Consider the following 11032-nt stretch of genomic DNA (forward strand, 5'->3'; position numbering starts at 1 on the left):
AAACTCTAATTCTAAACTATGGCCTCTTTTTCTATCCTTAGCAAAAACCTATGCAAAAGATAAATTATCTAAATGTGCAACTACGGTTTTGCTAGTGTGTGGCTATCTCTACCGCAAAAAGGAGTTACACAACCTAGGTTCCAAGCCTATCAACTAGCCTATCACTAACCTAGGAAAATAAAGGACAAACCAAGATTGCAATGTAAATACGGAAGCTAAAGAGTAAGGTAGAGATATGCAAACTCCCATCGATGACTCTAGTATTTTTACCGAGGTATAGAGAAGCGTGCAAGCTTCCCCCTAGTCCTCGTTAGAACCCCTCACAAGGAATCCCTCGCAAGGGCCAAGCCCCTAGTCAGGTAACTCCGTGGATAGCCCTAGGCCTTCCCCACGCGTAAGTGGATCTCTGGTGTGCCTTCCGGCAAGCCTCTCCCGGACTGCTCCTCGCCATCTTCACTATCAAGCTTCCGGCCAAACCACCATGGGCCTTGTTCCCTTTGGTACACGATGGCGGCCACACCACAAACGCGGTTGGTGTGATCTCGCAAGACTACAAGCCCCTCTGATATACAACAACAGTGCGCGCAAGCACCAAGTGGTAAGAGATGTGCAAACCTCACTAAACACTAGGCCTAAACCTAGAGCAAGCACATAAGCAGTGGTCTAACTAACCTAAGCACTTCGCAAAGCATCTACGCTAATCACCGAATGTACCACTAAGCACTATGCAAGTGGAGATTACTAAAATGGTGCATCAACACCCTTGGTATGTTTCCTTAGCTCTCCACTCCTCAAATGGCTGGTTAGGAGGGTCTATTTATAGCCCCACATGTGAGAACTAGCCATTGGACCCGAGACCCAACTTTTTGCTAGTGACCGGACGCTAATCACATCCCGATCGGACGTGTCCGGTCCTGTCGACCGTTGGAGTGCACGCGTTGATCAGACTCTGGGCCGAGTCCGGTCTCACTCGATCGGACGCATCCGGTCACGCTGGTGCCACTCTGGAACCTTTCTGGACATGATCGGATGCTACTTCTTAGTGCGTCCGGTCGTCCTGCCGTCGCGTCCGGTCACGCTGAGAACATTGCCGTTGATGATGAATAGTGAAATCTGTGCGTCCGGTCACTGTCTCGCTTAGCGTCCGGTCGCTACTGTTGACGCCTGCTATTGCCGAGCAACTGATCGAACATGTTCGGTCCTCATAGGGCCACGTCCGATCACCTCTACCGAGCTCATTTCTTCGCAATCTTGCATTCGGCTTGGTTCCCATCTTCATGCTTGGACTTTGCTTGATATCTTGGGTCTTCTCTTGTGCTTCTAGGGTCTTATGGTGTTGATTGTGGGATCAACATGTCGCCTTCGTCTAAGTCACAGCTTGCACCCAAGTAAACTACAAAACAATTACTTGCAAATTCATTAGTCCAATTTGGTTGTGTTGGTCATCAAATACCAAAATCCAAAGTAAATGGGCCTAGGGTCCATTTTCCTTAGAATCTCCCCCTTCTTGGTGATTGATGACAACATGACCAAAGCAAGCAAATAATAAAAATTTTGGAATTTAAAAACTATTTACTTGCTAGGATGTAATGGAAAGGGCAAGGTTCTATGATGCTAAAAGATACCACATATAAATATCTTTGGAAACTTATCTTGCCCTTGTAAATGTTCCCATGTGGCATTATGGATTTAAGCCTTCCCCTAACTCCATAATCCACTATCCTTCCTTTCTTGGACCATTACCACTTGTAAATTATTATGATCGGGCTTGCTTTTGGTCATACAAATTTTTCCCCTTTGGAATAAAACATCAAAAAGGAAGACAGTAGCACAAGGGAGGATCAAACTTTGTAATCTTTTGTATGTGGGGTGAAATAGGTCACAAAATTTGACTCTCACATTACATAGACTAAGCTCCCCATAAATATATGCATACAAATGATGGAGAATGTAGTTTATGCATAATTGGCAAATTAGTGCTCAAGGGAGTTTAATCAATATAATGCATGGAGAAAGCATATAAATACCAAAGTGAAATCAACATGATGATATCAGTTTAGAAATACCATATGTGGAAACCAATTTGATTTATACCACTTGCAATAGGTGGTGGATATTTGAAGTGTGATGCTTAACTCCGGGGACTACATTTTCCTTGCAATGAGACTACTACACACATGATAAGCTTGAAAAGGTGTTAATCTCAAGGCATCCAACTTGTAGAGTAACCTCCCCCTAAATTTATGCACACAAGTATGGAATACTTGTAGGAGACATGCACATTGATTTTAGAATAAAAATACCACTTGAAAGATGACATCATATGAATGTGAGAATTATTTTTGAAAGTAATATTCAGGAGAAATTATCTACAATTTGGACTTTGGCACATATTAGATGAACAATTGTAAAACAAGCTATGTGATGTGCTTCTAAACAATTTAAACCATGTAGCTTTGCTCCAAGGGTTAAGAGTGAAACCGAGCAAGCCTACCACAATATATACCTAGTGTATGCAAGACAAAAGATTAAACATGCAAATGCAAACCTAGGCATGAAAAGGAACTAGATGCTAATTGAAATTGCAAGAATTGAATCTAGTTACATAACATGGGAAGGGTAATTTGGGTTCATAGTATTCACTAACCCACTTGGCAATTACCTTGTCCATAATGATGCACCCCATCGAATGCACCCATACTTTGCCAAGTCTCCAAATTTTTCAATGTACATCGGACTTCTCACTTTCCTTTTGGGATCCAAATCTTCTTGGTGCTCTTAATGTTGGAAATGATCTCCTTTGGCACCCAAATGCGTTTGGCCCCATTGTTGACTTGCTTGTTCACCTTGATGGCCACCACCTTGTCATTTTTCTTCTTCTTCAAGAGATAAGGTGTGGAGGCCTTTTTGTCCACCTTGTTTGTGTAGGTGTTGGAGAGCTTGCTTGTTTCCTTTTTATTTTTCTCTTTCTTCTTAGCTCCTCCCTCATTCTTCACCTTGCACTCATAGGACTTATGGCCTTCCTTGTGGCACACGTAGCAAACCACTGTTTGTCCTTCATCAAGCTTCTTCACTCCCTTAACGGTGTTATCTTGATGATGTTGGGCTTGCTCCATTTTGCCTTTTACTTGAGTCAAGTCCTTGGTAAGGTGAGCCACTTCTTGCTTGAGTTGCTCATTCTCCATTGAGACCTCTTGTGTGTATGTATCTACAACAACTTTCTCAACACAAACTTGGTTGCACAAGGGTGAGTCTAAACAAAAATCATTGCAAGAAGTAGAAGCATCCTTTTTAGGCATGTCAAAAATAGAACTTTTCTTTTTAGGTGCCTTGGTGAGGGTTGTACCGACGGCTTCAAGATTAGCAACTTTATTAGTTAGCTCATCACAATGTTTGCACATGGTTTCCATTTTAGCAAGCAAACTTTTATAAGCATCTTGTGAGCTAGCTAACTTTTCTTTTAATTTTTCATTTTTCTTTACAAGTTGCTCATCATTGATTGTGCATGCATTTGTTGTTGCACTAGCCTCAAGTTGCTCAATTTTAGTAGATAGTTCAATATTGAGATTAGCAAATGTCTTATATTGTTCAAGCAAGGTTTTATATGCTTCTTGTGAACTATCTAGCTTTTCTTGCAATATTTTTAGCTTCTTTTGTTGGCTAGTGCAAGCCTTAGCATATTTAAGATTTTCTTGCACAAGTTCATTAAGAGAAGACATTTCATCATCACTATCACTCTCACTAGAGGATGAGCTTTTGTTACCCCGTGCCATAAGGCACACACGAGAAGAGCTTGATGATGAGTGCTTCTAGCCTCGTCTGTTGTGATGGTCTTCTTCTTCACTTGAAGAATCATCCCATGACCTTATTGATGTGAGGGCTTTGTCCTTGCACGTCTTCTTCTTTGTCTTGGGTGTGGGCTTGTTTGGACAAACTTCCACAAAGTGCCCCAACTCGCCACATCCATAGCATCCTTTCTTTCTTTGCTCACTTCTTTGATTGGTGAAGATGAAATCTTGAATTTAGATGGGCACACCCTTGACATTGAGCCTTTGGATCATCTTCTCCACCTTGTTGATAAGTTTGATTGATTCTTCATCAAGATCAGAGGTGGAGGAGGAAGATTGATCATCATCACTTGAATCTTCTTCTTCATCATCATCCCCATCTTCTTCTTCATCTTCACTTGAGGAGCTTGAGCTTAAGCTTGTCTCAACTTGCTTGCCCTTCATCTTCTTTTTCTCACTACATGTGAGAGCTTTGCCTTTGCTTGATGACGAGGCTTCTTCTTGACCCATCTTCCATGACATTTCAAATGCCACTATCTTGTCAATGACTATGGCTGGGTTCATGGTGCTCAAGTCCTCCATGTTGTGAAGAATGGTGATGATGCTTGCATATTTCTTTTGTGGTAGCATGGAGATGATCTTCCTCACGATGTCCACATCATCTAGCTTCGTTAATCCTATTGAATGGAGCTCATTGATAATTAGATTCAAACGAGAATACATATCACGAACAAGCTCATCATCATTCATTTTAAAGGAATCACAATTTTGTTTAGCTAGACAATGTTTTTGCTCACGGACATTAGTTGTGCCGTCATGGAGCTCTTGGAGTTTTAACCAAATTTCATATGCCGTATTTAAAGTGAACACTTGGTTAAACACATCCTTGCTAAAAGATTCAAACAAGCAATTTTTAGCTCTAGCATTGAAATAAATTTCTTTTTCTTCACTCTTTGTGGGTTTATCGAGATTCTTAATGGGTTTCATCCCGTCATGAGTGACTCTCCAAACACCCAAATCTACCGTCTCAAGGTGGCAAGCCATTCTAACATTATAGTAGGGGAAGTTAGTGCCGTCAAAGTGCGGAGGCCTAGAGGTATCCATCCCAACCACTCTAAATAGCGTCGGCTCAATGGCGGAGAAGCCAAAGGTCCAAATTGAGCCAACCGGCTCTCATACCACTTGTAATGGACTGTGACACCTAAGAGAGGGGGTGAATTAGGCATCTTAAAACTCTAACTCTAAACTATGGCCTCTTTTTCTATCCTTAGCAAAAACCTATGCAAAAAATAAACTATCTAAATGTGCAACTACGATTTTGCTAGTGTGTTGCTATCTCTACCATAAAAAGAAGTTATGCAACCTAGGTTCCAAACCTATCAACTAGCCTATCACTAAGCTAGGAAAGTAAAGAACAAACCAAGATTGCATTGTAAATGCGAAGCCAAAGAGTAAGGTATCGAGAAGCGTGCAAGCTTCCCCCTAGTCCTCGTTAGAGCCCCTCGCAAGGGCCAAGCTCCCAGTCGGGTAACTCCATGGATAGCCCCGGGCATTCCCCACGCGCAAGTGGGTCTCCGGTGTGCCTTTCGGACCGCTTCCCGCTGTCTTCACTATCAAGCTTCCGATCAAACTGCCATGGGCCTTGTTCCCTTCGGTACACGGTGGTGGCCACACCATAAATGCGGTTGGTGTGATCTCGTAAGACTACAAGCCCCTCCGATGTACAACAATGGTGCACACAAGCACCGAGTGGTAAGAGATGTGCAAACCTCACTAAACACTAGGCCTAAACCTAGAGCAAGCGCATAAGCGGTGGTCTAACTAACCTAAGCACTTCGCAAAGCACCTACGCTAATCACCGAATGTACCACTAAGCACTATGCAAGTGAAGATTACTAAAATGGTATATCAACACCCTTGGTATATTTCCTCAGCTCTCCACTCCTCAAATGGCCGGTTGGGGGTCTATTTATAGCCCCACATGTGAGAACTAGCCGTTGGACCCGAGATCCAACTTTCTGCTAGTGACCGGACGCTGATCACGTCTCGATCGGACACGTCCGGTCCTACCGACCGTTGGAGCGCACGTTGATCGGACTCTGGGCCGAGTTCGGTCTCACTCAATCGGACGCGTTCGGTCGCACTGGCGCCGCTCTGGAACCTTTCTGGACATGATCGGACGCTACTTCTTAGTGCGTCCGGTCGTCCTACCGTCGCGTCTGGTCACACTGAGAACGTTGCCGTTGACGATGAACAGTGAAGTCCATGTGTCCAGTCACTGCCTCGCTCAGCGTCCAGTTGCTGCTGCTGATGCCTGCTATTGCCGAGCAACTGATCGAATGTGTTCGGTCCTCATAGGACCGCGTCCGGTCACCTCTACCGAGCTCGTTTCTTCGCGATCTTGAGTTCGGCTTGGTTCCCATCTTCGTGCTTGACTTTGCTTGATATCTTAGGTCTTCTCTTGTGCTTCTAGGGTCTTGCTTATGGTGTTGATCGTGAGATCATCATGTCGCCTTCGTCCAAGTCACGTCTTGCACCCTATTGAACTACAAAACAATTACTTGCAAATTCATTAGTCCGATTTAGTTGTGTTGGTCATCAAACACCAAAATTCATAGTAAATGGATCTAGGGTTCATTTTCCTTAAATGGGTTTCACAGCTTGATAAGTTAACAAGCTTGAAGATCAGAGTCAAGGAGTTAACAGGTGATGACGTCCAACTTCTTGGGAAGTTGCCCTGCCTTATCTACATTGATTTGAGTGCTAACATAAACCCCAAACAAAACCTCATCTTCTACAACAATGCATACCCAAGTCTCGGGGAGTTTGGCTTTGCATATACTTTCGCAAGTGTCGCATTTGAACCAAGATCAATGGCAAAGCTTACAGCGCACATATATTGCAACTAGAACATCAGGCGCCCGACTAAAAAATAAAAGTTAGTCTACACTTGAGAGACGTACGCTTCATAATAAGATGTGGTAGCACTAAGATATTAAACACATTACATATCTATAGTTCTTGCCATACAGTCACAACCATCAGTCCATCATCGGCCTGTAAAGGCAATACAATGACAATATTTCTTAATACAGAAGTAAAGGCAACACAATGACAATATTTTGAATTGATGGGGTTTCGGGAGGATGAGGGAGCCCATGAAGTAGATCCAAACGGCCATGTAGGTGACTACGGCGATAATCTGGACACATGAAGCTATACTCAGTAACTCAGACCATGTAACAGGAATGGACATAAAAACACCCCACGATCATAAGGATCTCCTACCACTTACCAAGCTCCTAGACGTGAAGTGGTAGTTTTTTCATCCAAGAGTCCTGTACTTGCAACCCAAAGAAACCAAGCCAATCAAACAACAGACCTGCAAAAGAATGCTGAAGTTCAGAGAGTTTCTCATATTTCGCTACAATGCTCGATGTCTGGTAGAAAAATGTAAAGCATCATCAATCAACCATCAAACTTGTGGTGGGCATTTATGTAAACACGTAATTTATGTGCATACATTTTTTTTAAACCATAAATACAGCAGGGAAGACCCCCACTGTAAGAATTTTATTAAACAAAAGGAGAGAAACTCCACAACTATACAAAGCAAGGGGGGGAGTCCAAGGTGGGCCAGGAAACTACAACTCAACAAACTGTACAGCAGCAGAAAAAAGAAGAAGATCAACAGGATCCATGTGGGCATACATACAGTGAGGGGATACCTTTGGTCTATCAGCCTCCTTAATTTTCTGGCATATTTGGTCCATAAGCTATACTTTTGACAACCTACAGCTATACTTTTTTGACAACCAACATACTCAGTAAGCTACTAACCAAACAATACGTTCATGTAAAATACTATTTTCTGCCCCTGAACAAAATATGTCCATATTCAGTAAGCTACTAATCAATCTCCTGGCACGAAAAAACCGGAAACTATGTGTCATAATTGTAAGAATTCAGATTTATCACAAATCCACAAACACCAGATTCAGTAGCAAGAGTAATCAAATAGCTTGACAATTTTCTTGCGCTCAGCTCATGGAGATCGCTCGAAGCATCGAACACCTGCTGGAGTGGTAATTCCACTCACAAGCGCAGGACATAAGGACATCAATCAAAAAATAGACAAGACATACAAAAAAGAGGGGGGGGGGGGGGGGCACTGACCTCCAGCTACAGATGCAACCAGTGAGAGAGGGGCTCAGCTTCTGTTTCGACAAGGCAGACCGACCATCCGCAACACCGCCTGGCCCTTTAATATGTCCATCTCTATTGTAACAAACAAAGAAGAATGATTTCAGTTTGTGGTGGCAACATGGTACACGTTCGAGATCAAATATTACCTAGACAAAGCTATATATGTATGTGAAAAAAATATCAGTAGAAGCATCCGACCACTAAAGAGGTAACACCAGCATTCATATTTGGACCAGAGCCATTAGAAAGATGCAGAAGTTCCCCCCAACAGAGTGACTGTAAAAACGCAATGTTCAATGGTAGTCGGTAGTCCAAAGATTAACCCAACATAATGCAATATTCTACAACCAAAGAGCTACTACATGATATGTAATTCAGATAGGTGAAGTTGATCAGAAATATTCTCAACAACTACTCTCCAAGAGTATTCCTTTTGAGAGTGACATGTTCACTCACATTAAATCCCAGCTCTTAGTGGTGTGCAGGTCGAGAACACAATTCCACACCAGTCGCAACCCTAATCAAATCTTGTATACCAAAACACAGCAGTGAAAAGTGAGCTCATACACGAAAGCAGAAGGTCTAAGCAAGGACATGAGATCAGTCATATGTGAATCGCTCACCTTGAGTCTCTTCGAGATGCAAGAAGGACGGTGACGCGCAGAAGGTCTAAGCAAGGACATGAGATCAATCAAATGCGAATCTCTCACCTTGAGCCTCTTCAGGGATGCAAGGAGGACGGTGACGCGGACGTGTGCCAAAGCTTCCACAACTTTCTCCACCAGATCTCGCACGCTGCCGGATCTGCACCGCCGGATCCACATACTCCCTCACGCTACAAAGTCCGCGCGTCTTCCCATGCCCTGGCTACGACGGCACTCGTGCCGGCATAGAGGTGATGCATGGAGGAGAGGGCACGGAGGGGCTATCGCTCCTGCCTCCATGTCAGACCTGGTACACCGTGGGTTGAAGAAGGCGTAAACCAAGGAAGTCGCTAAGGAAGCCAGAAGACGTATTCTAGCAGTTATGTAATAGACAGAGTATGACATGTGGGCCATAGGCCAAGGGGTATGTTTTAAGCGTGCGTTGTATCGCTGTAAGACTCATTGAAAATTCTGAAATCTAAGATCGGTGAAAGAGGAAGGTTCCTCTTCCCGTTTCCTCGTCTCTCGGTGCTTCCTGGACTCCTCACGTCGGCGGCAATGGGGCATGACAGCTGGTATTAGAGACGGTGTATCCACGGCGTGCGGGGGCGATGGGCGACCGTAGCTCTTCTTCACGCTAGCTACCCGGCGACGGCTGCCTCGCAGCGGCGCCGACACTCCTACCATCCGGTAACCTACTTCCTCCCACCCACCTCATCACAGTTGCTCAGTCCATCTTAGTCTGCAACACGACCGGGTGCCTTGATCTGCAGTTCTTAATTCCGGTGGGCAGGGGATCTCCGTTAACAGCCTCGAGGTGTTCGACAGAAGGAACCAGAGGTCCCTCCTTTGGTTGAACTGGGTCGGCTCCGGCAGTGACACTACTCCACCTGAGCTTGGCAATCTCCACCTCCACCCATCCACAACGCACCAAATTCCCACCCACCACTCCACCAGATTCTACACCATCTTTCCTCGGCTAGGGTTCGACATCGATTTGGGGACGGTGGCGGAGACGAGTTTCTTTGGCACTCATTCGAGGATTGCGAGGGTTGCGGAACAAGTTTCCGTGTAAAATTCTATAGCATTCTTACTCGATTGGGTTGCGGAGGCGTTGGCGGGGACGCACTCACACACTCAGGTTGCGGGACAGGTTCTCGTGTAAAATTCCTTGGTGGTGCCATGCGTCCAGGCGTAGTCGGCAGTTTTGGTGTGGTAGATTGTTGGGGGAGGCAGAGACCAAACCGGTTACTACACCAGTCAGTCCACTGTCTCTCAACTTCTTCACGACGGCTCCTCCTAAGCCTTCGGTTCAGACCAAGTTCATCCTAGAAGCCATGTCGACCAACACGGATGACGAAAAGAGTCGCTAGGAGCAAGTCATGGACAATTTTGACCTCGCGTTCAAACAAATGAATGATATTAGTCTGATCCAACAGCAGTTGAAGCAGAGTGTGGATGAAACAAAGGCAGAACAGAGGCTCATATCCAAGCAAGTACAGGCAAATGGACAAGCAGTGGCTTCTCTCACACTACGTCAGATGGAGAATGAGGCTGCACTGCATCAATCAGAAAATGTTTCGCTGGGCTCTGCGGAAGAGACCCATTTTGACAACATATTTGCTAACAAAGACTATGTAGTCAAGACCGAGCCCTCCAACAGACAGCAGCATCACCACAAGGATTCCACACCTCACCATGCACTTCCCAAGATGCAATTTCTAACTTTTGATGGCAACCATCCCAAGATATGGCTGGACAACCGTGATAACTACTTCAAAATCTACAAGACTGAAGAGGAGATGAAGGTCACATATGCTACAATGCACTTACAGGACAATGCTGCCAAATGGTGGCAAGCCTACAAACAGGGTCGTCCTTGGCCCTCCTGGACTCAAGCAAAGTGGTACCGTGGAAGAGATAGATGATTTTCGTACAGCCATCACTGATCTGCTAGCTCTCAAGCCTACAAATGGATAGATGATTTTCGTACAAATGGATAGATGATTTTCGTACAGCCATCACTGATCTGCTAGCTCTCAAGCAAAGTGGTACCATGGAAGAGTACACTTTGGCGTTTCAGGCACTGCAGTATAACATTACCATGCACAATAGCCATTATGATGAGGTTTTCTTTGCTTCAGCTTATGTAGCCGGTCTCAAGGATGACATCAGAGCAGTGGTAGAGCCCCATGTTCCACTCACAGTTGTTAGGGCAGCTCTAATTGCCAAGATCCAGCAGAGAACCCAAGAGAGAACCAGGGCCAAATATAACAGGAACACTACTGCTCCCAAGCAACAGTTTCAGAAGTAGGACACTCCTAGTCCTCAGACAAACAATGCCATTCTGCAAAGACTTAGGCAGTTGAGAGATTACAGGCATGCTAACAATAT

The 11032-nt window shown here is 44.5% G+C and overlaps 1 long non-coding RNA gene across 1 annotated transcript; it reads right to left on the bottom strand.

Annotated features, from left to right (window-relative positions):
- Positions 1-6757: 6757 nt before the first annotated feature.
- Positions 6758-8807, bottom strand: LOC136483513 (uncharacterized). The gene is made up of 5 exons (XR_010765467.1): positions 8618-8807; positions 8451-8521; positions 7965-8066; positions 7084-7170; positions 6758-6990 (listed from the first exon to the last, which is right to left on the bottom strand). It is a non-coding gene; the product is annotated as an uncharacterized lncRNA (long non-coding RNA).
- Between the last annotated feature and the right edge of the window lie 2225 nt (positions 8808-11032).

Source organism: Miscanthus floridulus, chromosome 9 (genome assembly GCF_019320115.1).
Source record: "Miscanthus floridulus cultivar M001 chromosome 9, ASM1932011v1, whole genome shotgun sequence".
NCBI classification, from domain to species: Eukaryota; Viridiplantae; Streptophyta; class Magnoliopsida; order Poales; family Poaceae; genus Miscanthus; species Miscanthus floridulus.